Here is a 25,653-nt window from a genome sequence, read left to right as displayed (position 1 = left end):
ACCAGTTAAGGAAGAGGCACCCCGGGTTAAACTAGCAGCACCAAGCCCTAAAGTTCGGGTGACTGGGCCACCAGGAGGGCCCAGGTGGAAAAAGAGAGAGGCTGAAGGCCCATCAGAGTCCACAAAGAGTCAGAGCACTGAGGGAGAAAAGGATCGTGATGTTAGACTGCCCAAACCAAGAGACTGGAGAACGCCTAGGGCTCCATACAGATGTCATGCCTGCGGGGAGTGGGGACACATAGCTGCACAGTGTCCCAATGCTGAGGAGCCTATGCAGTGTAACCTGGGGAACTGGGCAGATCCATGCTCCCTAATCCACTTTGTGGAGGTCTCACTAACCCCACATATGTATACCAGACCAGTGAAACTAAATGGGGTAGGGACCACGGCACTGGTTGATTCGGGGAGTGCTATCACACTTATCTCAAGGAATCTTGTGAAGCATAGTCAGCTGCTACAGGCTAAACGTATGGGAATAACATGTGTCCATGGGACAGTTAGTTACTACTCCACCATCCCAGTAAAAATTGAGATCCAAGGGAACACTACTGAGGTAGAAGCAGGTGTAGTCCCTAAACTCCCATACCCGGTGCTCATAGGGAGGGACTTCCCAGGGTTTGGAAACTTACTCCCAGTAGGGAGATTGGGGAAAGATGGGGACCCTAAAATTGGTGAGGCATCTACAGCAGACTGTCAACTGCCAATATTCTCTGAAATATCTCCAGATTTGTTCTCCACTCCCAGACATGGTACAAAGACAAAAAGGGGAAAGAAGGGCAGCTAAGGCCTTGGGAACCCGAATACTGACCCAAAGCCAGAGGGTTGCTCTTGTAGGTAAGTAGACCCACGCAGCTGAAAAGGAGGACATGCAGGAGAGAGAAGCACCTGAGTCTGACTCCCACTCTAACACTTCTGAACCAGTAGAGGCAACAGAGACTGGGCCCCTAGATCTTGGGCAGATTAGCCCCGGGAGAGGAAATTTTGGACGGGACCAGGCAGAAGACCCAAGGTATGACAAAATTAGGAAGGAGGTGACTGGAATAGATGGGGTCCCCGTGGAAGGGAAAACACAGGGAACAGGACCCTACTTCATAATGAAGAAGGATCTCTTATACCAGGTTGCACCAGTACAGGGGCAGAAGGTACAGTAGATCCTAGTACCTCAAAAACACCAAAACACTGTATTAAGTCTTGCTCATAGTCATCTTTTTGGGGGGCATTTGGGGGTAGAGAAGATCCTGGCATGAGTCCTACGACGGTTCTTCTGGCCCGGAGTACATGAAGAAGTGCAGAGGTACTGTGCCTCCTGCCCGGAGTGTCAGCTGCACAGTTCCCATCCCCACTTGAGGGCACCTTTAGTACCTCTTCCCATCATAGAGGTCCCCTTCGAGCAAATAGATATGGACCTAGTGGGACCCCTGGAGAAGATGGCTCGGGGTCACCAATATATACTACTTGTTTTGGACTATGCTACTCGCTACCCAGAAGCCGTCCCCCTGGTGGGGATCTTTGCCCGAATGGGGCTATCGAAGGAGATATTAACCGACCAAGGAACCCCATTTATGTCGAAGCTAATGAAGCACCTCTGTATGCTGCTCCATATACATACCCTGAGAACTTCAGTCTACCATCCGCAGACTGATGAGTTGGTAGAAAGGTTTAATTGAACCCTCAAGGCTATGATAAGGAAGGTGGTAAGTCGGGATGGGAACGATTGGGACACCCTACTACCCTACCTTATGTTCGCTATCCGGGAGGTACCTCAGGCCTCAACTGGGTTTTCCCCCTTTGAGTTATTATACGGGCGTCACCCCCACGGCATACTAGATATCGCCAAAGAGATCTGGGAAGAGAAACCCAATGAGGGGAGAAATATAATAGAGCATGTAATGCAGATGCGAGACCGGATAGCCCGGGTTACCCCTATTGTACGGGAACATTTGGAGAAGGCACAGGAGGCCCAGAGAACCCATTACAATCGCCAGGCAAAAGTGCTACAGTTCCAACCAGGGGATCGGGTTATGGTGTTGGTACCCATGGCAGAAAGCAAGCTTCTGGCCCAATGGCAGGGGCCCTGTGAGGTGGTTGAACCCTTGTGGGAAGTAACCTACAAGGTGCGACAGCCAGGATGCAAAAAACAAGAAAAGATTTATCACGTTAACCTTCTGAAACCCTGGCATGCACAAGAGGCATGCACAAGGGTCCAAAAAGACCTAACCCAGGAAAACAAGCCTTCCAAACAGGTGAGAGTGTCTCCCGATTTAACACCAGACCAGAAGAATGAGGTGTCTGAGATGATCTTCCGGAACCAAGATGTGTTCTCGACAAAACCGGGTCGAACAACCAAGACCTATCACCACATCGTCACAAACCCTGGGGGCAGAGTAACAATGAGGTCCTATCGGGTGTCAGCGGCAAAAAAGGAGGAAATAAAAGCAGAAGTAAAAAAAATGCTGGAGTTGGGGATCATCGAAGAATCTCACAGTCAGTGGTCCAGCCCAATCGTGCTGGTGCCCAAACCTGATGGCACCACAAGATTTTGCAATGACTTCTGGCGACTAAACAAAGTATCCCAGTTCAACGCATACCCCATACCTCGCATAGATGAGCTAGTGGACCATCTGGGAATGCCCGGTATTTGTCTACCCTAGACTTGACAAAGGGGTACTGGCAGATTCCCCTTGCAGAAGACGCAAAGGAAAAGACTGCGTTCTCTACACCAGAGGGTCTTTTTCACTATACTGTCCTCCCTTTTGGACTACATGGGGCCCCAACTACCTTCCAGCACCTCATGGACAAGCTATTACGCCCACATAACAGTTATACTGCTGCCTACTTGGACGATGTGGTCATTCATACCCCAGACTGGGAAACCCACCTGGAAAAGGTGGAGGCAGTCCTTGATACCTTCAGGCAAGCTGGCCTTACAGCAAACCCTGCCAAGTGCACTGTAGGGTTTACAGAGGCCAAATATCTTGGCTACATTGTGGGAAAAGGTCTGGTAAAACCCCAAGTGAACAAGTTAGATGCCATCCAAAATTGGCCCCGACTAAGTAGCAAGAAACAAGTCCGGGCGTTCCTAGGTGTGGTGGGGTATTACCGACGATTTATCCCCCACTTTGCCACAAGGGCAAGCCCCCTGACAGACCTAGTGAAAGCCCATGGACCTGATCTGGTGAGATGGTCTGATGCAGCAGAGGAAGCATTCACAGACCTACGGACTGCCCTCTGCAGTAACCCCGTACTGATAGCCCCTGATTTCACCAAGGAGTTTATCCTGCAGACGGATGCATCGGCAGTAGGGTTGGGGGCCATTCTATCACAGATGGTCAGGGAGGAGGAACACCCAATTCTATACCTCAGTCGGAAACTCCTTCCAAGGGAACAAAAATATGCAGTGGTGGAGAGAAAATGCCTCACTGTAAAATGGGCCATGGAAACATTGCGCTACTACCTGCTCAAGCGCAGATTTGTCCTCGTGACTGACCATGCTCCTCTTCAATGGATGCAGCAGAACAAGGAGAAGAACACAAGGGTGACCAGATGGTTTTTATTCCTCCAACCTTTCCAGGTCCGTGTGCAACACAGAGCAGGGAGCCGTCATGGCAATGCCGATGGCTTGTCACGTGTGCACTATCTGGCGTCCCAAGCTGCCCAACCCCTTGGCGTTGAGCAGGGGGGAGGGATATGTGACAGACCCAGACCAGTGGGGTACAGGAGTCTGGTAGAGGGCAAATATACTGGTCACTGGATGAGTAGTTCTCTGTTCCCTGAGTGACCAGAGCAGAGGCGGCACTAGAGTAATCAGGAACCTGGTAGAACCAGTTAAGGCAGGCAGCCTAATTAGGACACCTGGAGCCAATTAAGAAGCTGCTAGAATCAATTAAGGCAGGCTAATCAGGGCACCTGGGTTTTAAAAAGGAGCTCACTTCAGTTTGTGGTGCGAGGGTGAGGAGCTGGGCGCAAGAGGCACAAGGAGCTGAGAGTGAGAGGGTGTGCTGCTGGAGGACTGAGGAGCACAAGCATTATCAGACACCAGGAGGAAGGTCCAGTGGTGAGAATAAGGAGGGTGTTTGGAGGAGGCCATGGGGAAGTAGCCCAGGGAGTTGTAGCTGTCATACAGCTGTTACAGGAGGCACTATAGACAGCTGCAGTCCAGAGGGCCCTGGGCTGGAACCCGGAGTAGAGGGCAGGCCCGGGTTCCCCCCCAAACCTCCCAATTGACCTGGACTGTGGGTTCTTCCAGAGGGGAAGGTCTCTGGGTTGTTCCCCAAGAAAATCCGCCAATAAGCGCAGGACCCACCAAGATAGAGGAGGAACCTTGTCACAGTATATATAAAAACAAAACAGTTTATTTCTAGTTCATGAAATGATTGTGAATATGTCAACAACTGTTTTAAGATAATACTTCTAGGGCTTTTTCCTCAAGTTTTAGTTCTGGTTACTACCACAAATTCAAAATCAACATGCACATGCAGAGATTCTCTTAGGCTCCTCTTGGAAGGTTTCCTCTTCTTATCTCTGTGGAATGGTGCCCAAATCCTCTGATGGGCATGCAGTGCCTTTAATTTGGGGAACAAGTGACAATCCCAGAGTCTCTCCTTAAAACTTCCCTTGAGTCTCTGCAATGTCAGGTTGCAGTTTACACAGCCTGCAGCAATTCTAGTCCTCTTCTTCTTTCAGTGGGATGAGGGAGCCTGAAGTCTAAATCCAACATAACTGGTAAAGTCCCTGGAACACAATTCTTTACAGCAAATCCTTCTCATTCTTGCACTGCTCCACTGAGCTTCCAGTTTGGCGCCCACTCCTTCTATTTATAAACTTCCTCCCTCCACTTGAATTCCTATTGATTCCATTCTCAGAGAGTGACTGTGGCTGTCCTGTCAGGTAGCTTGCCCAAAAGAAATCACTTACATGGCTTCAAACAGCTAATGAGCATGCCTCTTGACAATCACACCCAATTTCTGGATGGTTCTGGTCCATCCAGCAGTCAGTCCAGCCAACTCTGGCAATTCTGCAGGCACAAAGTGCCTCAAAACAAAAAACTATGTATCCTACCCACTGTTTATTAGCCTATTTATACCATTACGTACAATAGAACCTCAGAGTTATGAACAGCAGAGTTACGAACTGACCCATCAACCACACACCTCATTTGGAACCGGAAGTATGCAATAAGGCAGCAGCAGAGACCAAAAAAAGGTCAGTACAGTACTGTGTTAAACATTAATTACTAAAAAAAAAGGGTTAGTTTAATAAAAAAAGATTTGACCAGGTGAGGAAACTGTTTCTGTGCTCGTTTCATTTAAATTAAGATGGTTAAAAGCAGCATTTTTTTTTCTGCATAGTCCAGTCAATGTTCAGTTGAAAACTTCTGAAACAACATTTTATTCAGAGTTATGAATGTTTCAGAGATACGAACAACCTCCATTTCTATAACTCTGAGGTTCTACTTTACTGCAGTGAAAGATTATGGGTTACACCAACCTTAAACTGCAAGGGCAGCAAATTCCTGGGTATGGCAGAAAATCCTCAGGGTGTCTGATGTCATTTCTTGAGTTCCTCCAGCATACATGTGTTTTACTGTACTTGGCTATGATCCCAGCCTGTTCCCTGCCACTGCTCCCCTTTAGCTTAAGGGGGATTCAGCAGTGCAGTGTTTGTATTTTGACAAGCAATACTTATGTGGACTGGGACAATATGGTCTTTTGAGAGATATAAGCTTTGAGGGAATGATTGAGTTTTAACACTCTGTTGTATGTAACTCTTTGGGGGAATTTAGCCTCTTGGTTGTCTATACAGATTCATCCTGGCATGTCAAGACTCACTATTATACAAGTTCCTAGAAAAAAAGAAAGGCAAGGAAAACACAAATGTGTTTGCAAGTGCTTTAGTTCTTTCATATCTCCAATTTAAAATGCACAAAGGAAATATAGTGAATAAAGTCTTTCAGAAGCATTTCTTCAATGTAAGACCAGGTAGCCATAACTATATACAGAACAACTGAAGGAATATTTGCTTCTTGTGAACTTCAAGTTATTACACAAAGTAACTATTTTCTAGAAATTCACCCAGGGTGGTATTTATCTTAAAGTGAAATTCAGTTGGTGTAGAGTGAGCCCTAGGCCCACGTGCCACTTCAATCTCACCCTATTTTGAGGACTATAATATGGGACTGGAGGATTAGATAGGCCTTATTCTAGCCCTATGCAGAGCGGTGCATTCCACACTTCAGTGAACAGGACAGGGTTGTCTCTTGATCACCTGCAAACATTTTAAGATCTACCATGGTGTGCAATGCATTTTATGGGCCCTGAGTGCTGGGCTTACTTACACTGCTATTGAATAAAATGTCTGAGTTAAGAATTTCCATTAAAGTCAAGACTGTGGAGTTACGTGAAACGTCTTTAAAGCTACAACCCTTTGTGAATATTAAATAATTTGTTGCCGAGAGCATTATAAATAGAAAAATAAATTAACTGGTATTTAAGTGTTAAAGGCCAAGACTACTTGAGTGATTTAAGCTCTTAAATAATTTCAAAGATTCTTTTATTAAATATTGAAAATATTGGAAAACTCTTCCAAAATATAAATTACAGACCTTGTTAATTAGGAAGCTAGAGGAGACACTCTTTTTATTTCCAAATTATCCTACAGCCCCTATTTAGACTGTACACTTTGTTACGGAGAGTCTGAATAATTCATACCCACTGCTAGAGCTTGGCCAGTACAGCACAAAACTATTTGTGAACACTTGGTTAATCATTAAGCTACTTTCCTTGGTTGTCTTCATTCAGTATCCCAAGTGTATATGTTTACTGGCTGGAATGTTTCAAACAGGTAATTGTAAGTAAATAGTGAATAATACTTGTAGAAAACATTTTTCAAATTTGTATCACTAATATTTGCACAAGAATCTGATTCTGCACCGATTCGGCAAGGGAACAGAAGTATACAATATCATATCATCTGTATAGGCATCCAGTCAGAAAACAGAAACCCACACTATCACACGACACAGATCTTAATGTGAGCAGGTGAGTGGCAGTACAGCACACTGGCACTTCTCTCAAGCTGCAATTATGGGCTTTAGTATCCCAGCTTTCATTGGTTGCCAAGAAAATCTGACCTATGAAACAACTATAAGCAATGCAGTGACAATTCATTCACCTCAATAAATTAACTCAGATGCCCAATTATAATAATTTAAATGTTAATATTATTAACTCTTTCACTGCTCATGAAAGCAGGCATCAAACAAGCCAAATACAAAACAAAACATGAATGAAGTCAACTTGTGCCCGGCTTTTGGTTGAAACAGTGTGGAGGAATAAACGCTAAGCATTTGTTAAGTTCTTCACATGGAATTTATGAGGAGAACTCAAAAGTCAGCCCTGGTTCAGCTGAATAGTCTGTGGACCTTTGCCCTGGAAAGCTTACAATCTGAATAGACAAGACAGAGAAAGGCTAGGAGGGAGAAAAGAGGGTCTGAGAAATGCAATGTCTTGCCTAAGATCACAGAAGAGGTGAGTGGCAGAACAAAGCTTAGAACCCAGCTGAATGATCTCCTAGCCCAGTGCCCTTGCCACTAAATCAATCATTCACAGTGCCAGCCTTGTTTGCCACAATCACTTGAAGGACACAATTGTTTACAGCTCCCATTCAGTGTTAGTCCATCTTTTAAATCAGTGATAGCACTCACATACCAATTCCTAGGAACCCCTGTGGTGATATCCCACAGGGAGTTGGCTTTTCAATATCTTTATAAAACAGACCATAGGGTAACTCCTGATTTCCTTTAAAACTGTTCTTTTACTTAATCCCTGATGGAGCAAGTGGTAGCAGTATAAGTGTCTAAAAAACACTTAATTTAGATTTAATAGGACAGTTAAAATATCACTGGGCTTGAAAAGAACACTTCCTGCAGTTTAATGAGTACATGGGGTACATCTAGCTGAGAAGTCTGCTAGCAACACAACATACTGCCCCCTTTTCAGAATTCATTATCTTTAGGAAATGTATTTGGGTTTACATTTGTGATTGATATAAATTGCACTGGATCTTTGGATTTGTTACTTCCAAAGCAGGTGACCTGTACTCATTGTGGTGACATAAGGCAAATAAGGCTGTAGGAGCTCAAGCAGCTGCAGGATATTGCCTCTCACTTACCAGATTTATTTACTGTTGTTTCCACACAAATGATTCACTTTAATCTCCAATGCAGCCCTACAAGTCTTGCCAGTGTCTCACCTGCCCCTCTAATATTCCTGGTCATCTCCCCTGTAATCTTCCATATTGCGTATTCCTGGCTTTTTTCCATGCTTCTTAGCGCTTTCCAGTCTCTGCTTTTTAGTACTGGTCACTAAGTTTGGTCCCAATCCGGTGACTGCTGTGCACACAGAGCTTCTGCAGAATTAGCCCTGTTACTTCCAGTTGTGCTGGGCAAACTATGGCTGTAGCAAAGCTTTTGTTAGCTGATCAAACCAAATGACAAAAGTACTCTTTAGCCAAGCTATATACAAACCTGGACACGCAGGAAAGAGAACAGGTAGAAAAATCAGAAAAGTTATTGTAATAGTATTATATTAATCTATTGTCAAATGACTCACAGTGTATCAGTAGTAATTGCCAGATAAGTATCATTATCCATTTGGAGCCAAATTCTGCCATCCTCACTCACACTGACTAATGCCCTACTTCACGAGGAGCCCCACTGATTACTCAACAGGAGTAAGGAAAGCAGAGCTTGACTCTAACTACATAATCAGCCCCTTTGCTGGGACACTTCTTGGTAGAGCACCTAAGAAGTGGTTGTGATTACTCTGAGATGTAACAGTTTGATAGACACAGAATGCTATTTCACCACACTGGCAAAACGAGCTAGGAGTCAATGACCATGTTAACATGAATGACAACTTTGTATTGACTGTTACAGAGGAACTGAGACTGAGATTTTATTACAGCATTTTCCTCTGCTAGTATAGAGAGGTGCATTATTTAAGCGAGATTTCTCAGTGGCTGGCTTGATTTTGCTCTGTTGTGAATGACATTTGTCTAGCTTGGTTTGTTCTGCAAATCTTAGTATGGCAATTCTGGAGCCACAGATTGTGACCTAGGGCACAAGCCATAGGAAGCAGCAGTGTGTTGCTACCAAGGGGCATTCGGGGAGGAATTGTGGCCCATGGACATTTTTCTCTGTATGATGTCTTGAAAATCATCATTAGGATTTACCATGAACATCTCTGAGAGTGTCTTGTCTTAGATGCCAAAAAGGGCCACATTTTCAAAAGTGCTCAGGCCCCAATAGCTCCCTTTATGATGCCTACCGCCAATGTACTGAATTCTTTAGACAATCTGGCCACTTATTTTGTTGCCTAAATGGAATCTGAGCTCTTCTGAAAGATTAGCTTATTGTGGATGCTGAGCACTTTTGAAAACTCAGGCCTTCCAGCCTAATTTGCCAGTCATTTACACTGGAGTGATTCCACAGAAGACAATGAAGCTTTATACTAGTACAGAATTGGTACAAGTGAGAGTGGAATCAGACCCCCCTACCCCAGTCTCTTTGTGATTCAGTTTCCTTATCTGTAAAATGGGATTAACAGCACCTAACTCAGACAGGTTTTGAGATGCTACATGTGTTAATATATATGCAGTACTTCCAGATACTTAAATGGATAGCACCATATGTGCACAGCAATCTTATGAATTTTGCTGTTTTGCACTAACATTTAATGCTTCCCCTGCTTCTCCTATTTCTATTTTTGTTTTAAAACAAATGATAATTGGATGAAACCTCAGGAAATAAAATGCTTGAGTAACCTTGGAGATTAAGATTCTTTATAATAGAGTACATTTATTTCCGGGGCTAGTACATGTAAACTGGAATGTAAAAAAAAAAAAAAAAAATAGTATGTCTACTAAATAATGGTTTCCAGCAGAAAGAGGAACAATAAATATTTAATCAAAATGCAAATATAAAGCCATCTGAGGTGCAACTCCTGCTATAATTTTACAGTGAAAGACCAAGTGCAGCTGTGTTAATGTTCTAAACTTACTTCAGGAACTAGTCCTTCCGCAATTCATTTCCCATCACCTAGAAAGGAGAGACAAAGATCAAACTGAATTATTTATGTTTTAGAATTCACTGGCGTTCTGTATTCAGCACTCTGACAGAATATGTACAGTTGCAGTGTATTGTTCTAGCTGATGTTTCTGGGCAATCTGTCACCCACACAATGGAACAACAGGATGAAGCTTACATATACTTTGCTTATCACTTTTTTCAGCTTACTCAAGTATATACTTCCATAAATGATCAGTTCAAGTGACTGAATCTGTAGGAGAACAAAGCCTGGAGGAAAGGAACAAAATCAGGAGAAGGGAGATAGCTGGTTTGATGCTTACTATCTGGGGAGCAACTGTTGAGGAGTTATGTACAGAGGGACCTGAAGACTTTTAGTGGTATGTTGTTCTTTTTGGCGCTCACTTTTTGGGTCACCCAAATGCAGGTGTTCTCTGAAGAAATTAAATAGCAAAACCTACAAATGTGGTCACACCTGCAAGCAGCTAACTGAAATCATGTGTTGTTATATTACCCTTTTATTAATGAAAGCCCATTTGTTGCTTAGCTGCCTAGAGAAACTAGGTTAGAACAAGCTTGTATGTACAAATGGACCTGATTTTCATTGTACATGTGAAGGATGTTTTATCTTTCAGGGCACATTACCCTTATCATTTAGCAAAAAAAATCTGATGAGGTTCAACAAGGACAAGTGCAGAGTCCTGCACTTAGGACGGAAGAATCCCATGCACTGCTACAGACTAGGGACCGAATGGCTAGGTAGCAGTTCTGCAGAAAAGGACCTAGGGGTTACAGTGGACGAGAAGCTGGATATGAGTCAACAGTGTGCTCTTGTTGCCAAGAAGGCTAACAGCATTTTGGGCTGTATAAGTAGGGGCATTGCCAGCAGATCGAGGAACGTGATCGTTCCCCTTTATTAGACATTGGTGAGGCCTCATCTGGAGTACTGTATCCAGTTTTGGGCCCCACACTACAAGAAGGATGTGGAAAAATTGGAAAGAGTCCTGCGGAGGGCAACAAAAATGATTAGGGGTCTGGAGCACATGACTTATGAAGAGAGGCTGAGGGAACTGGGATTGTTTAGTCTCCAGAAGAGAAGAATGAGGGGGGATTTGATAGCTGCTTTCAACTACCTGAATGGGGGTTCCAAAGAGAATGGAGCTTGGCTGTTCTGAGTGGTGGCAGATACCAGAATAAGGAGCAATGGTCTCAAGTTGCAGTGGGGGAGGTCTAGGTTGGATATTAGGAAACACTATTTCACTAGGAGGGTGGTGCAGCACTGGAATGCGTTACCTAGGGAGGTGGTGGAATCTCCTTCCTTGGAGGTTTTTAAGGTCAGGCTTGACGAAACCCTGGCTGGGATGATTTAGTTGGGGATTGGTCCTGCTTTGAGCAGAGGGTTGGACTAGATGACCTCCTGAGGTCCCTTCCAACCCTGATAGTCTATGATTTTATGATTAAGATGAATAGTTCTAAATGTGGGAGGCAGATCCAAAGCCATTAACTTACAATCAGAGCTCCTCATGAGGAATGCAGAATGTTTTGCACACACACTTTCAATCACCTGGATTGAAACATTCAGGGCTAATTGTGTAAGATACTGAATAACTTCTTCAGCTGAACCTGCCGCCTGGGGATTGAAGGTGTGCAAAACATCAAGCATGGCACAATTCATATACAAAGCTGCTGCATTGTGCATTAAATTCAGGAAAGCCTGGAAAGTCTGTTAAAGCTGAAACTTGAAAATGAGCTGCACCAAATCCATGTCAAAATATTGCATGTCATTCAATGCTGTATGTAAGTTCTCGAAATATAATGTCATGACTAATACAGCATAGTAGCCTCTGTAATAAGTTAGGCAGAAAGAGAAAGACTTGCTGTGAGAGCTTGAAGTCACTTAATCCCTCTGTGCCTCATTTTTCCCATCTGTAAAAAACAAAACCAAAAAAGTTAAAACATGGGTGAGACCTTCAGAAAGAAGGCAATATAAAAATGCATTATTATTGTCATTCCTATTTAGGCATTTCAGGTCAAATTCTCAGCTGGTGTAAATCAGCATAGTTCCACTGAAGTCAATGGACCTACCTTGATTTACATCAGCTGAGGATCTGGCCCTTGGATCGCAAAACAGATAGATAGTTTTTCTTTGAAAAGTAACCCCACGAAGAGTGGCTCTCTAAAAATTGCATTTTGCAGTTTGTATTCTCTCTCTGAGTTCTTCTAAAGAAAGGGATGATGTTCTAACTGCCACTTCTGCAAACTCAGCCTGACATCTGAAAGCAAAGCTGTGATATTTCTAGCTTGTATATCACTGCCAGCAACAAAGACTCTGCATGTGAGACACTTAGTTAACAATTCTGTTGATCATGTGCAAGCCAGAAGAGACCCCAGCTCAGTCTTCCAGAGCTGCATTGCCTCTGCAGGAATAAAAGAATAAATGGTGGTAAAATCTTATTGGTGTCAATAATAATAATTACAAATAAAAGATTACATTAAAAGAACATTCTTGTAGTGTGAGGACATAGACATAAGAAGCCTGCTTTAAGCAGCTGCTAAAGAACTCCCTCAGAGGGAAGTTCCCCTTTTATTAAGGTCCCTGCTGCAACACATCCTGGTCTTCTCTGGTAACTGTGGATGACCAGGAGCTCTATAACCACTCCATATTACCCTTAAAATTAAAACTTAAATTATAAATCAATGCGTGTGTGTGTATACACACAAACACACACATACACAAGTTCAACATAAACTACAAATTCCATCAAACTGTTTACACTTCTGTGTCTCCTTATCAACTGCATTTAAATCAGTCCTGAGCAGTATTCAAAAGATCAAGTCTTTTGAGGGGGTCTGATCTATCTTCCAGACCATGTTCTTACTAGTGTTGAATTTCCACGTGGAATTCCCTGTGGAGAGGCCTCACTTCCTGACAGAGTACCCATAGGTCCTGGATCCTCTCTTCGTTGTTTTGGGAAATATTGAAGATGAACCTGATTCTTCCAGAAAAGTCCACTAAGTAGAATCTGAGAGTTTCTGCCAAGTTCTGAACAGTTCTACATGTTTGGGAGATTTTGAGCCAATTTTTTCCCCCTGTTCTCCATTCAGGCAGTGCTTTTGCTCTGTACCGAATATTGAAATGTTTTTATGGCCGAATTTTTATTTCAGCATTCTGTTTTTGAAATTCCTTCAGGTCCGGCTGTACTTTAAACTGTATTGGTGCCGCAAGTAAAGGCATATTAGTTGTCTTCCCATGAGAAGATCTGCTGGAGATAAGCCAGATATAAGCAGTGCTTTATGAGTCCACTGATTTTTGCAGAAGTCTTTTCAACGACTGCACTGCTCACTCCACCTCCCTGTTCCTCTGGTAATGTGGACTTCTAGTATGATATTCAATATCAAAGTCCTGTGCAAATGCTAGGACTGCTAGGAATGAAGTAACTTGAGGCCCATTACCAGATATGAGGACTTCAAACTCCATGTCTTGTGAAGATTGAATTTAGTTGTGTAAGTATAGCCAAGTCAATATATCTGGAGAAGTAACCAGCTATAATAATATATGTGTGTCCTTTCCAGAAAAACAAACCTGTGGCTACCTTCTGCCAAAATCTGTCAGTAGCTATGTGGGCAGCAATATTTTTCCTTGTTACATATCTTGCAGACATATAATAAGGAATGAATTTGCCTGCATATACCAGGCCACCATATAGATTTTTGTGCTCATGCCCTGTACTTATTTATACCTTGGTGTCCCTCATGGATTTTGGAGAGCATCTCTTTATGAAATACCATATGAATAAGAATGTATTATCCTTTGAGAAGTGAGCCATTGGCCAAATGAAGGTCATTTCAGTCCCGCCAATATGGTAGTAGGTCTGTTGGAAGTTAATTCCTTTGCTCCACTCTCTTTGGTAGAGTTGTGTCAGTTTCTGGCAAATCTCATCCTTCAGTTGTTTATCTCTAATTTGCTGAAGTTGGCTGGCAGATGCTGGAATTGCTACCAGAACAAGGTGTGGTATGTTAGAGAGACAAGGTGGATGAGATTATATCTCTTATAGAATATCAGAGTTGGAAGGGACCTCAAGAGGTCATCTAGTCCAACACCCTGCTCAAAGCAGGACCAATTCCCAGCTAAATCATCCCAGCCAGGGCTTTGTCAAGCCGGGCCTTAAAAACCTCCAAGGAAGGAGACTCCACCACCTCCCTAGGTAACGCATTCCAGTGTTTCACCACCCTCCTAGTGAAATAGTTTTTCCTGATATCCAACCTGGACCTCCCCCACTGCAGCTTGAGACCATTGCTCCTTGTTCTGTCATCTGCCACCACTGAGAACAGCCGAGCTCCATCCTCTGTGGAACCCCCCTTCAGGTAGTTGAAGGCTGCTATCAAATCCCCCCTCATTCTTCTCTTCTGGAGACTAAACAATCCCAGTTCTCTCAGCCTCTCCTCATAAGTCATGTGCTCCAGACCCCTAATCATTTTTGTTGCCCTCCGCTGGACTCTTTCCAATTTTTCCACATCCTTCTTGTAGTGTGGGGACCAAAACTGGACACAGTATTCCAGATGAGGCCTCACCATTGTCGAATAAAGGGGAACGATCACGTTCCTCGATCTGCTGGCAATGCCCCTACTTATACAGCCCAAAATGCCGTTAGCCTTCTTGGCAACAAGAGCACACTGTTGACTCATATCCAGCTTCTCGTCCACTGTGACCCCTAGGTCCTTTTCAGCAGAACTGCTACCTAGCCATTCGGTCCCTAGTCTGTAGCAGTGCATGGGATTCTTCCGTCCTAAGTGCAGGACTCTGCACTTGTCCTTGTTGAACCTCATCAGGTTTTTTTCTGCCCAATCCTCTAATTTGTCTAGGTCCCTCTGTATCCGATCCCTACCCTCTAGTGTATCTACCACGCCTCCTAGTTTAGTGTCATCTGCAAACTTGCTGAGAGTGCAGTCCACACCATCCTCCAGATCATTAATAAAGATATTAAACAAAACCGGCCCCAGGACCGACCCTTGGGGCACTCCACTTGAAACCGGCTGCCAACTAGACATGGAGCCATTGATCACTACCCGTTGAGCCCGACGATCTAGCCAGCTTTCTATCCACCTTACAGTCCATTCATCCAGCCCATACTTCTTTAACTTGGTGGCAAGAATACTGTGGGAGACAGTATCAAAAGCTTTGCTAAAGTCAAGAAATAACACATCCACTGCTTTCCCCTCATCCACAGAGCCAGTTATCTCATCATAGAAGGCAATTAGGTTAGTCAGGCACGACTTCCCCTTCGTGAATCCATGCTGACTATTCCTGATCACTTTCCTCTCCTCTAAATGTTTCATAATTGATTCCTTGAGGACCTGCTCCATGATTTTTCCAGGGACTGAGGTGAGGCTGACTGGCCTGTAGTTCCCCGGATCCTCCTTCTTCCCTTTTTTAAAGATGGGCACTACATTAGCCTTTTTCCAGTCATCTGGGACCTCCCCCGATCGCCATGAGTTTTCAAAAATAATGGCTAATGGCTCTGCAATCTCACCCGCCAACTCCTTTAGCACCCTCGGATGCAGCGCATCCGGCCCCATGGACTTGTGCACGTCCAGTTTTTCTAAATAGTCCCGAACCACTTCTTTCTCCACAGAGGGTTGGCCACCTTCTCCCCATGCTGTACTGCCCAGTGCAGCAATCTGGGAGCTGACCTTGTGCGTGAAGACAGAGGCAAAAAAATCATTGAGTACATTAGCTTTTTCCACATCCTCGGTCACTAGGTTGCCTCCCTCATTCAGTAAGGGGCCCACACTTTCCTTGATTTTCTTCTTGTTGCTAACATACCTGAAGAAACCCTTCTTGTTACTCTTAACATCTCTTGCTAACTGCAACTCCAAGAGTGATTTGGCCTTCCTGATTTCACTCCTGCACGCCTGAGCAATATTTTTATACTCCTCCCTGGTCATTTGTCCAATCTTCCACTCCTTATAAGCCTCTTTTTTGCGTTTAAGATCAGCAAGGATTACACTGTTTAGCCAAGCTGGTCGCCTGCCATATTTACTATTCTTTCTACACATCGGGATGGTTTGTTCCTGCAACCTCAATAAGGATTCTTTAAAATACAGCCAGCTCTCCTGGACCCCTTTGCCCTTCATGTTATTCTCCCACGGGATCCTGCCCATCTGTTCCCTGAGGGAGTCAAAGTCTGCTTTTCTGAAGTCCAGGGTCCGTATTCTGCTGCTCTCCTTTCTTCCTTGTGTCAGGATCCTGAACTCGACCATCTCATGGTCACTGCCTCCCAGGTTCCCATCCACTTTTGCTTCCCCTACTAGTTCTTCCCTGTTTGTGAGCAGCAGGTCAAGAAAAGCTTTGCCCCTAGTTGGTTCCTCCAGCACTTGCACCAGGAAATTGTCCCCTACACTTTCCAAAAATTTCCTGGATTGCCTGTGCACCGCTGTATTGCTCTCCCAGCAGATATCAGGGTGATTAAAGTCTCCCATGAGAACCAGGGCCTGTGATCTAGCAACTTCTGCTAGTTGCCAGAAGAAAGCCTCGTCCACCTCGTCCCCCTGGTCTGGTGGTCTATAGCAGACTCCAACCACGACATCACCCTTGTTGCTCACACTTCTCAACTTTATCCAGAGACTCTCAGGTTTTTCTGCAGTATCATACCGGAGCTCTGAGCAGTCATACTCCTCTCTTACATACAACGCAACTCCCCCACCTTTTCTGCCCTGCCTGTCCTTCCTGAACAGTTTATATCCATCCATGACAGTACTCCAGTCATGTGAGTTATCCCACCAAGTCTCTGTTATTCCAATCACATCATAGTTCCCTGACTGTGCCAGGACTTCCAGTTCTCCCTGCTTGTTTCCCAGGCTTCTTGCATTTGTGTATAGGCACTTAAGATAACTCAACGATCGTCCCTCTTTCTCAGCATGAGACAGGAGTCCTCCCCTGTTGCGCTCTCCTGCTTGTGCTTCCTCCCAGGATCCCATTTCCCCACTTACCTCAGGGCTTTGGTCTCCTTCCCCCGGTGAACCTAGTTTAAAGCCCTCCTCACTAGGTTAGCCAGCCTGCTGGCGAAGATGCTCTTCCCTCTCTTCGTTAGGTGGAGCCCGTCTCTGCCTAGCACTCCTTCTTCTTGGAAGACCATCCCATGGTCGAAGAATCCAAAGCCTTCTCTCCGACACCACCTGCGTAGCCATTCGTTGACTTCCACGATTCGACGGTCTCTACCCCGGCCTTTTCCTTGCACAGGGAGGATGGACGAGAACACCACTTGCGCCTCAAACTCCTTTATCCTTCTTCCCAGAGCCACGTAGTCTGCAGTGATCCGCTCAAGGTCATTCTTGGCAGTATCATTGGTGCCCACGTGGAGAAGCAGGAAGGGGTAGCGATCCGAGGGCTTGATGAGTCTCGGCAGTCTCTCCGTCACATCGTGTATCCTAGCTCCTGGCAAGCAGCAGACCTCTCGGTTTTCCCGGTCAGGGCGGCAGATAGATGACTCAGTCCCCCTGAGGAGGGAGTCCCCGACCACCACCACCCTCCTCCTCCTCTTGGGAGTGGTGGTCGTGGAACCCCCATCCCTAGGACAGTGCATCTTTTGCCTTCCAATCGGTGGAGTCTCCTTCTGCTCCCTTCCCTCAGATGGGCCATCTAGTCCACTCTCCGCATTAGCACCTGTAGAGAGAACATGGAAACGATTCCTCACCTGTATCTCCATTGCTGGTGCATGGACGCTCCTCTTTCTTCTTCTGGAGGTCACATGCTGCCAAACCTCCTCACAATCCTTCTGTCCCTGCTGCGCCTGCTCTGAATCTTCAGAACATTGTGGCCGTAGAAGCATCTCCTGACGTCTGTCCAGGAAATCTTCATTTTCCCTTATGCAACGCAGAGTTGATACTTGTTTCTCCAGCCCTCGAACCTTCTCCTCCAATATGGAGACCAGCTTGCATTTTGTGCAGACAAAGTCGCTTCTGTCCTGCGGAAGAAAGACAAACATGGCACAACCTGTGCAGGTTACAACAGCTGATCGCTCACCTTCCATATCACCGTCCTCTTAGGAGCTTCCTCAACTGTTGCAGGAACTACTCGGAGAAACCTGCAGATGAAAGCCTCAGTGCGCTCTCCCTAGGCAAACTCCCGCTGTTAGCCTCTGCTGTTCGCCGCTCAGCTGGTTCGCTGCTGACTGCCCTTATATACCAGTCAGGCCCACTCAAGGCCCAGCTGGAACAAAGCACTCCCAATTCACACTTTTCAAACAAACAAGCAAGCAATCAAGCACACGGGCAAACTGACCAACTGTCCCAGCAGCAGACACTCAGATACTCACCAACACAGCCCCCCTAATGCAGCACTTAGCGTACCTCCTCTCGGACAGCTCCCAGGCAAACTCCCGCTGTTAGCCTCTGCTGTTCGCCGCTCAGCTGGTTCGCTGCTGACTGCCCTTATATACCAGTCAGGCCCACTCAAGGCCCAGCTGGAACAAAGCACTCCCAATTCACACTTTTCAAACAAACAAGCAAGCAATCAAGCACACGGGCAAACTGACCAACTGTCCCAGCAGCAGACACTCAGATACTCACCAACACAGCCCCCCTAATGCAGCACTTAGCGTACCTCCTCTCGGACAGCTCCCAGGCAAACTCCCGCTGTTAGCCTCTGCTGTTCGCCGCTCAGCTGGTTCGCTGCTGACTGCCCTTATATACCAGTCAGGCCCACTCAAGGCCCAGCTGGAACAAAGCACTCCCAATTCACACTTTTCAAACAAACAAGCAAGCAATCAAGCACACGGTCAAACTGACCAACTGTCCCAGCAGCAGACACTCAGATACTCACCAACACAGCCCCCCTAATGCAGCACTTAGCGTACTTATTGGACCAACGTCTGTGAGAGCGACAAGTTTTTGAGCTTACACAGAGTTCTTCAGGTCTAAGAAACGTATTCAGATTGCCACAGCTAAATACAAGATGGAACAGATTGTTTAGGATAAGTAGTTAACACATATTTCAAGGGACCATTCAAGGTGAAGTGGCCTGTTAACATCCCTGTAGGGGGAAAGGATAGAAAGGGGGGAAAAGTATCAGAGGTAGTGGTTGTTAGTGGGTTACAGATTGTTGTAATAAGCCATAAATTCAGTGTCTCTGAATATTGTGCATGATTTTTAGTGATTATTAAAGTTGAAAGTGTGGTGCAGGTATGGATTCAATGTTAAAAGAAAATCATATCAGACATAGTCAAAATCTTAGAATTCTAGGTGGACGGTCATCCAATAGTTTTGGACCCAATAATGTCACTAAGGGCTTGTGGTCTGTTTCTGTGAAGATATAGCTGCTGCTACTCTTCTCACACCACTACCCCCTCCCACCTACCTCCTATTTCCCACAAGGCCACCACCTCACCTTACATATGCATCTTCTCCAGGGTCCAGGCACCTAATTAATTGAGCCATACATGCATGGCTCCACTAATTAGGTGGGTGGCCCTTCATTTTCTCATGTGCAGACCACCTAAATGGAGCTCGCGGACCTCTGGTGGTTCACGGACTGCAGATTGAGAACCTCTGAATTAGAGAACATGCTCGTTTAAAGTTGCGCTGTGCTCCCTGATAGTGTTGTTTGGCAGCCACCTGCTTTGTCCACTGCTTGCAGAAAGAGCAGCCCATTGGAACACTAGGGGTGGGGGCTTGGAACCATGATGGGCCGACAGCCACCCTATCAGCTCCCCTAAGTTCCCTGTGCGGCTGCCGCCCAGCAGACTATCAATTGCTGGGCAGTTCAGGTGTCCCTCCCCCCCACTGCCATGTGCTGCTCCTGCCCTCTGTCTTGGAGCAGCTCCTGTGAACCTGCTTGCTGTGCAGGGGTGGGAGGGGGAAGAGGGATGCTGTTGTCAGAGTGTCCCCCTCCCCCGTTCCTGCCCCCCCATCTCCACAGAGCAAGGAGGGACATAACAGGGCTCAGAATGGAGGGAGCTTGCTGGCAGCAGCTGCTGTCTCAAAGTCTCTCTCTCACACACAGGGTGTGTGTCTCTGTCTCGCTCTGCCATGCTGTCTCCCACCCCCTCATTCGTGCTGTCTTATAGAGTGTGAGGCTGCATTAACAATGTGTTAATCCTTGAGAGCTCAGCCGAGTGCTAGTTCATCATTTAGCAGTAAAGCATTCCCTGGGAAATATCCCACCCTCTGACTCCACCACATCAACCAAGCTTCACAATCATCATTGCTGTGTACAGTATTAAATTGCTTGTTTAAAACGTATATTGTGTGTGTGATATATATATATATATATATATATATATATATATATATATATATATATATATATTAGTCTTTTGTCTGACAAAAAAAAAAAATTCCCTGGATCCTAACCTCCCTATTTACATTAATTCTTATGGGGAAATTGGATTCACTTAACATCATTTCACTTAAAGTAGCATTTCAGGAACTACAATGTTAAGTGGGGACTTACTGTATTTTTTTTTAAATAATGTAAAAATGTGAAGGCTCTGGGGTGGTGCTGGTGATGAGGGGTTTGAGCTGTGGGAGGGGCTCAGGCAGAGGGCTGGGGTGCAAGGGGATGAGGGCTCTGGCTGGGTTGTAGGCTCTGGGTTGGGACAGGACTGGGGATGAGGAGTTTGGGGTGCAGACAGGCTGCCCCGGGGCAAGGACCAGAGAGGAGGATTCCCCCCATCCCTCTCCCTGCAGGCAGCTGCAAGCTCCATGGGAACCCCCCCACACACACACACACACATCCCCCTGCATCACACTCACCTCATACCACTGCCACTGCACATGCTCCTAGGGCCCCTCTCAGGTACAGGAAGCCACCTCGCCTCCCCTGTGGTGGGTGCCAGGGGGGCGGCTGTCATAACATGTGCGCCTCCTCCCCAGCTGCTGCCCTTCACTGTACCCTCACTGGGGGCGGGGGGTGGGGCTGCCCCTTGTCCAGCATGGGGCAAGAGCGGTGACTGTGGGCAGGGGGGCCCCTGTGCTGGGGTACCATTGGAAAATGAAAGGGTCTGAGGGGGAAGGGCACTAGTCAGTTTACCCTGGCAGTAGTGGATAGGGGGCATTAGGACCCTGCGGTGGCAGTTGACGCAGGGAGGCAGCATGGAGCTGCAGGGGAGAGACAGGGACGCTCTGCTCTGGGGCCCCAGGGAGATGCACTGGGGCAGCAAGTCCAGGCCGGGGGACACTCGGGGGAGGCACACAAGGGTGGCAGGTGGGGCCGGGGGAGAGACTCGGCCCTGAACATTAGTGGAGCTGGGACCCTGGGGCCTGAATATTGCTGGATCCCAGGCACCACGGGCCCATACAACTCGCTGCCCCTGTCTGTGGGGCACCTTTTGGAGTCCGTTTACAGTGACATAACCAAGCGCAGTGCCTACACTTTGTCCATATAACTTTGCCACAAAAAGCTCAATGCCTCTCGTCGAGTTGGTTTTATTTTGTCAGCAATGCAAGAGAGTTTTGTCGGTCAAAGGAGCATTACAGTGTGTACACCTCCACTGTTTTGTCAACCAAACTGTGTAGTGTATACAAGCCATGGTTGCTTATCATGTTCATTTTTATCTCTGCATATCTGAACCCATCAGATGCATGGCAAAGTATGCCATTCAAATCTGATATATTCTGAAAGAATCTTTTGAAAATGTGCTGTTGATGAAGACATACTAAATGGAACATGATTGAAACAGTACCTTACAAATGCGGTGACGAACGTAGTTAACGGTATAGATTCTTTAGCAGAGGGATTTACCAGAAGCCTGCTGTAGCAACTAACTTCGAGAAGACTTTGGTTCTGATAACTAAACTAATGTCTGGTCAACTGCAGGAAGGATGTGTCTTTCTATGTACATGCTTTTATTAAGTTGTTCAAGGTCCACACAAATCCAGATTTTGTCATTGGGTTTTGGTACTACAACCATTCCTGTACACCAATCAGTGGATTTTTCTATCTGGGAAAGAACCCCCATACCTTCCATTCTCTTGAATTCTTCTTAGACTTTTCCTAGTAAGGGTATGGGAATGCAGCACAGGGCTGTGAGAGCAAACGAAGTGGCTGGTGGCCACAGTTTTATTTTGTACTCTCTTGACAGCTTTTCTAGCCCTGTGAAGACATGCACATACATCTCCAGTATAGTTTTGCTTTTTTCATTACAGTTTTTCTATTAGGCATAATTCTTGTGTTGGTGACAACCATAGTAGGGGAGTTGTCAGTCCTTGTATTACAATTTATTATTCGTTGAAGAGTTTTCTGTTCTTTCTCCACTTTCCCAAGGAACAGGCCACAAACTTCCAATGTAGTGCTACTAGCCCAACAGAGAATCTTATTTGGTCCTTACAGATCTCCATCCCATGATTGATTATCTTTTTTGTTTTTTTATGGAATTGCGGTGTCTAGTGTCCCAGCATCAGTTTTAAATTTAAGGTTTCAACTGTTTAGCTTCATGATTGTGTACCAAGGTGTTGTCTGTTCTATTGAGAATATAGTACCTAGAAGCATGAACTCATTGTCATCTGATGATAACACTCACTCCTGGATTGCTTCTGCTACTCATGGTGACCTGCACACTATTACAAAATGTCCCATTTTGTGGCATCTCCTACATTCTGCCTCTTTAGCTGAACACTATTGCCACAGGTTTCAGAGTGGTACCCGTGTTAGTCTGCATCAGCAAAAACAATGAGGAGTCCTTGTGGCACCTTAGAGACTAACACATTTATTTGGGCATAAGCTTTCATGGGCTAGAACCCACTTCATCAGATGCATGAAGTGAAAAATACTGGAGCAGGTATAAATACATGAAAGGATGGGGGTTGCTTTACCAAGTATGAGGTCAGTCTAATGAGATAAATCAATTAACAGCAGGATAACAAGGGAGGGAAAATAACTTTTGAAGTGGTAAGAAAGTGGCCCATTACAGACAGTTGACAAGAAGGTGTGAGTAACAGTAGGGAGAAATTAGTATTGGGGAAATTAAGTTTAGGTTTTGACCCAACCACTCCCAGTCTTTATTCAAGCATAATCTGATGGTATCCAGTTTGCAAATTAATTACAGTTCTGCAGCTTCACATTGGAGTCTGTTTTTGTTGTGGAAGAATTGCCACTTTTAGGTCTGTTATTGAGTGACCAGAGAGATTGAAGTGTTCTCCTACTGATTTTTGAATGTTATGGTTCCTGATGTCAGATTTGTGTCCATTTATTCTTCCGCGTAGACTGTCCGGTTTGGCCAATGTACATGGCAGAGGGGCATTGCTGGCACATGATGGCATGTATCACATTGGTAGATGTGCAGGTGAACGAGCCCTGGATGGTGCGGCTGATGTGGTTAGGTCCTATGATGGTGTCCCTTGAATAGATATGTGGACAGAGTTGGCAGCCGGGTTTGTAACAGGGTTTGATGTATTTATTTCATGTATTTATACCTGCTCCTGTATTTTTCACTTCATGCATCTGATGAAGTGAGTTCTAGCCAATGAAAACTTGTGCCCAAATAAATTTGTTAGTCTCTAAGGTGCCACAAGGACTCCTCGTTGTTTTTTATTATTGCTACATGTGCCATGGTGTCTTGCCACATCTTCCACAGCTTTTCCAAGCTTCCCTCTTGTTAAGGTTCTTTAGTCTCCCACTCTTTAGTTTCAGAGTAGCAGCCGTGTTAGTCTGTATCCACAAAAAGAACAGGAGTAGTTGTGGCACCTTAGAGACTAACAAATTTGGCACTGTTCTTATGTTGTAAATTTGTCTGATTACTCCTGCCACATTTGTGTCTTTTCTCTTTACTGTGTCAATATTATCTCATGCAGTCTCCACTGGCTAAGTCACATTGCTGTTTCTTCATTGTTTCTTGCATTCTCACTTTTGCTACAGCTTTTGATAGTATGAGATCTAGGTCTAATTGAAGCTGTGCTGATAAACTGTGGTTTCTCCAGCCAACAGCTATCCTGTCTCATTAGTTCTTCTTTTAAGATCTGCAACACTAAGAATTGCAGTAATTCAAGTCTCAGCTGTTCCCCTTTGTTCCTGGCAGATCCTATTAAATTTGTCTCTTTCATATATAATACTCTGTCTGCCTATGAAATAGGCACCACAAGCTTCTTTCACACTGGAGTATTCATAACTGTACAACCATTCCTCCATTAGTGAAATTGCAAAGTCAAACACTCAGAAGTTAGGAAATGCCAGAATTAAGATTGCCAGTGCAACTTTATGTTTACAACACCGCTGAGAGAATAAGGCCTTGTCTACACTACGAGAGTAGTTCGAATTTACTTGCATCGAATTTTTGGAATCGATATTGCAAAGTCGAACGTCTGTGTCCACACTAAGGACAGTAATTCGACTTTGTGAGTCCACACTAACGGTGAAAGCGTCGACATTCGAAGCGGTGCACTGTGGTCAGCTATCCCACAGTTCCCGCAGTCCCCTCTGCCCATTGGAATTCTGGGTGTAGCCGGCAATGCCTTCTGGGTAACAAAATGTGTCGAGGGTGCTTTTGGGTAACTGTCGTCATCCGTCCATCACTCCCGCCCTCCCTCCCTGAAAGCGCCGGCGGGAAATCAGTTCGCGCACTTTTCCAGTCATTGACAGCGCGGATGCCACAGCACTGCGAGCATGGAGCACGCTGCGACCATCGCTGCAGTTGTGGCCGCTCTCAATGCCTCGCAGCTTATCATACAGCTTTCCCTGAGGCAGATGCAGAAAAGTCAGGCGAGGAGGCTACGGCACCGCGGTGATGTCCTGAAGTCTGAGAGTAGCACAGACCTCTCAGAAAGCAGGGGACCCAGCGCCGAGGACATCACGATGGCAATGGGTCATGTTGATGCCGTGGAACGGCGATTCTGGGCACGGGAAACAAGCACTGAGTGGTGGGACCGCATAGTGCTGCAGGTCTGGGATGAATCCCAGTGGCTGCGCAACTTTCGCATGCGGAAGGGAACTTTCCTGGAACTTTGTGAGTTGCTGTCCCCTGCCCTGAAGCACAATGACACCCGGTTGCGAGCTGCACTGAGTGTACAGAAGCGAGTGGCCATAGCCCTCTGGAAGCTTGCAACGCCAGACAGCTACCGGTCTGTCGCGAACCAGTTTGGGGTGGGCAAATCTACCGTGGGGGTTGTTGTGATGCAAGTAGCCAAGGCAATCGTTGATGTACTGCTGCCAAAGGTAGTGACCCTGGGAAACGTGGAGGCGATCATAGATGGCTTCGCAGCGATGGGATTCCCAAACTGCGGTGGGGCCATAGATGGAACTCACATCCCTATCCTGGCACCGGACCACCAGGCCACCCAGTACATTAACCGAAAGGGCTATTTTTCCATGGTGCTGCAAGCACTGGTGGACCACAGGGGACGTTTTACCAACATCTACGTGGGATGGCCGGGCAAGGTTCATGACGCTCGTGTTTTCAGGAACTCTGGTCTGTTTAGACGGCTGCAACAAGGTATTTACTTCCCGGACCACAAAATAACTGTTGGGGATGTGGAGATGCCTATATTCATCCTCGGGGACCCAGCCTACCCGCTAATGCCCTGGCTCATGAAGCCCTATACTGGCGCCCTGGACACTGAAAAAGAACTCTTCAACTACC

Source organism: Malaclemys terrapin, chromosome 3 (assembly GCF_027887155.1).
Source record: "Malaclemys terrapin pileata isolate rMalTer1 chromosome 3, rMalTer1.hap1, whole genome shotgun sequence".
Taxonomy (NCBI): domain Eukaryota; kingdom Metazoa; phylum Chordata; order Testudines; family Emydidae; genus Malaclemys; species Malaclemys terrapin.
The sequence above is the reverse complement of the archived record's forward strand: the minus strand, read 5'-3'. Positions refer to the sequence as shown.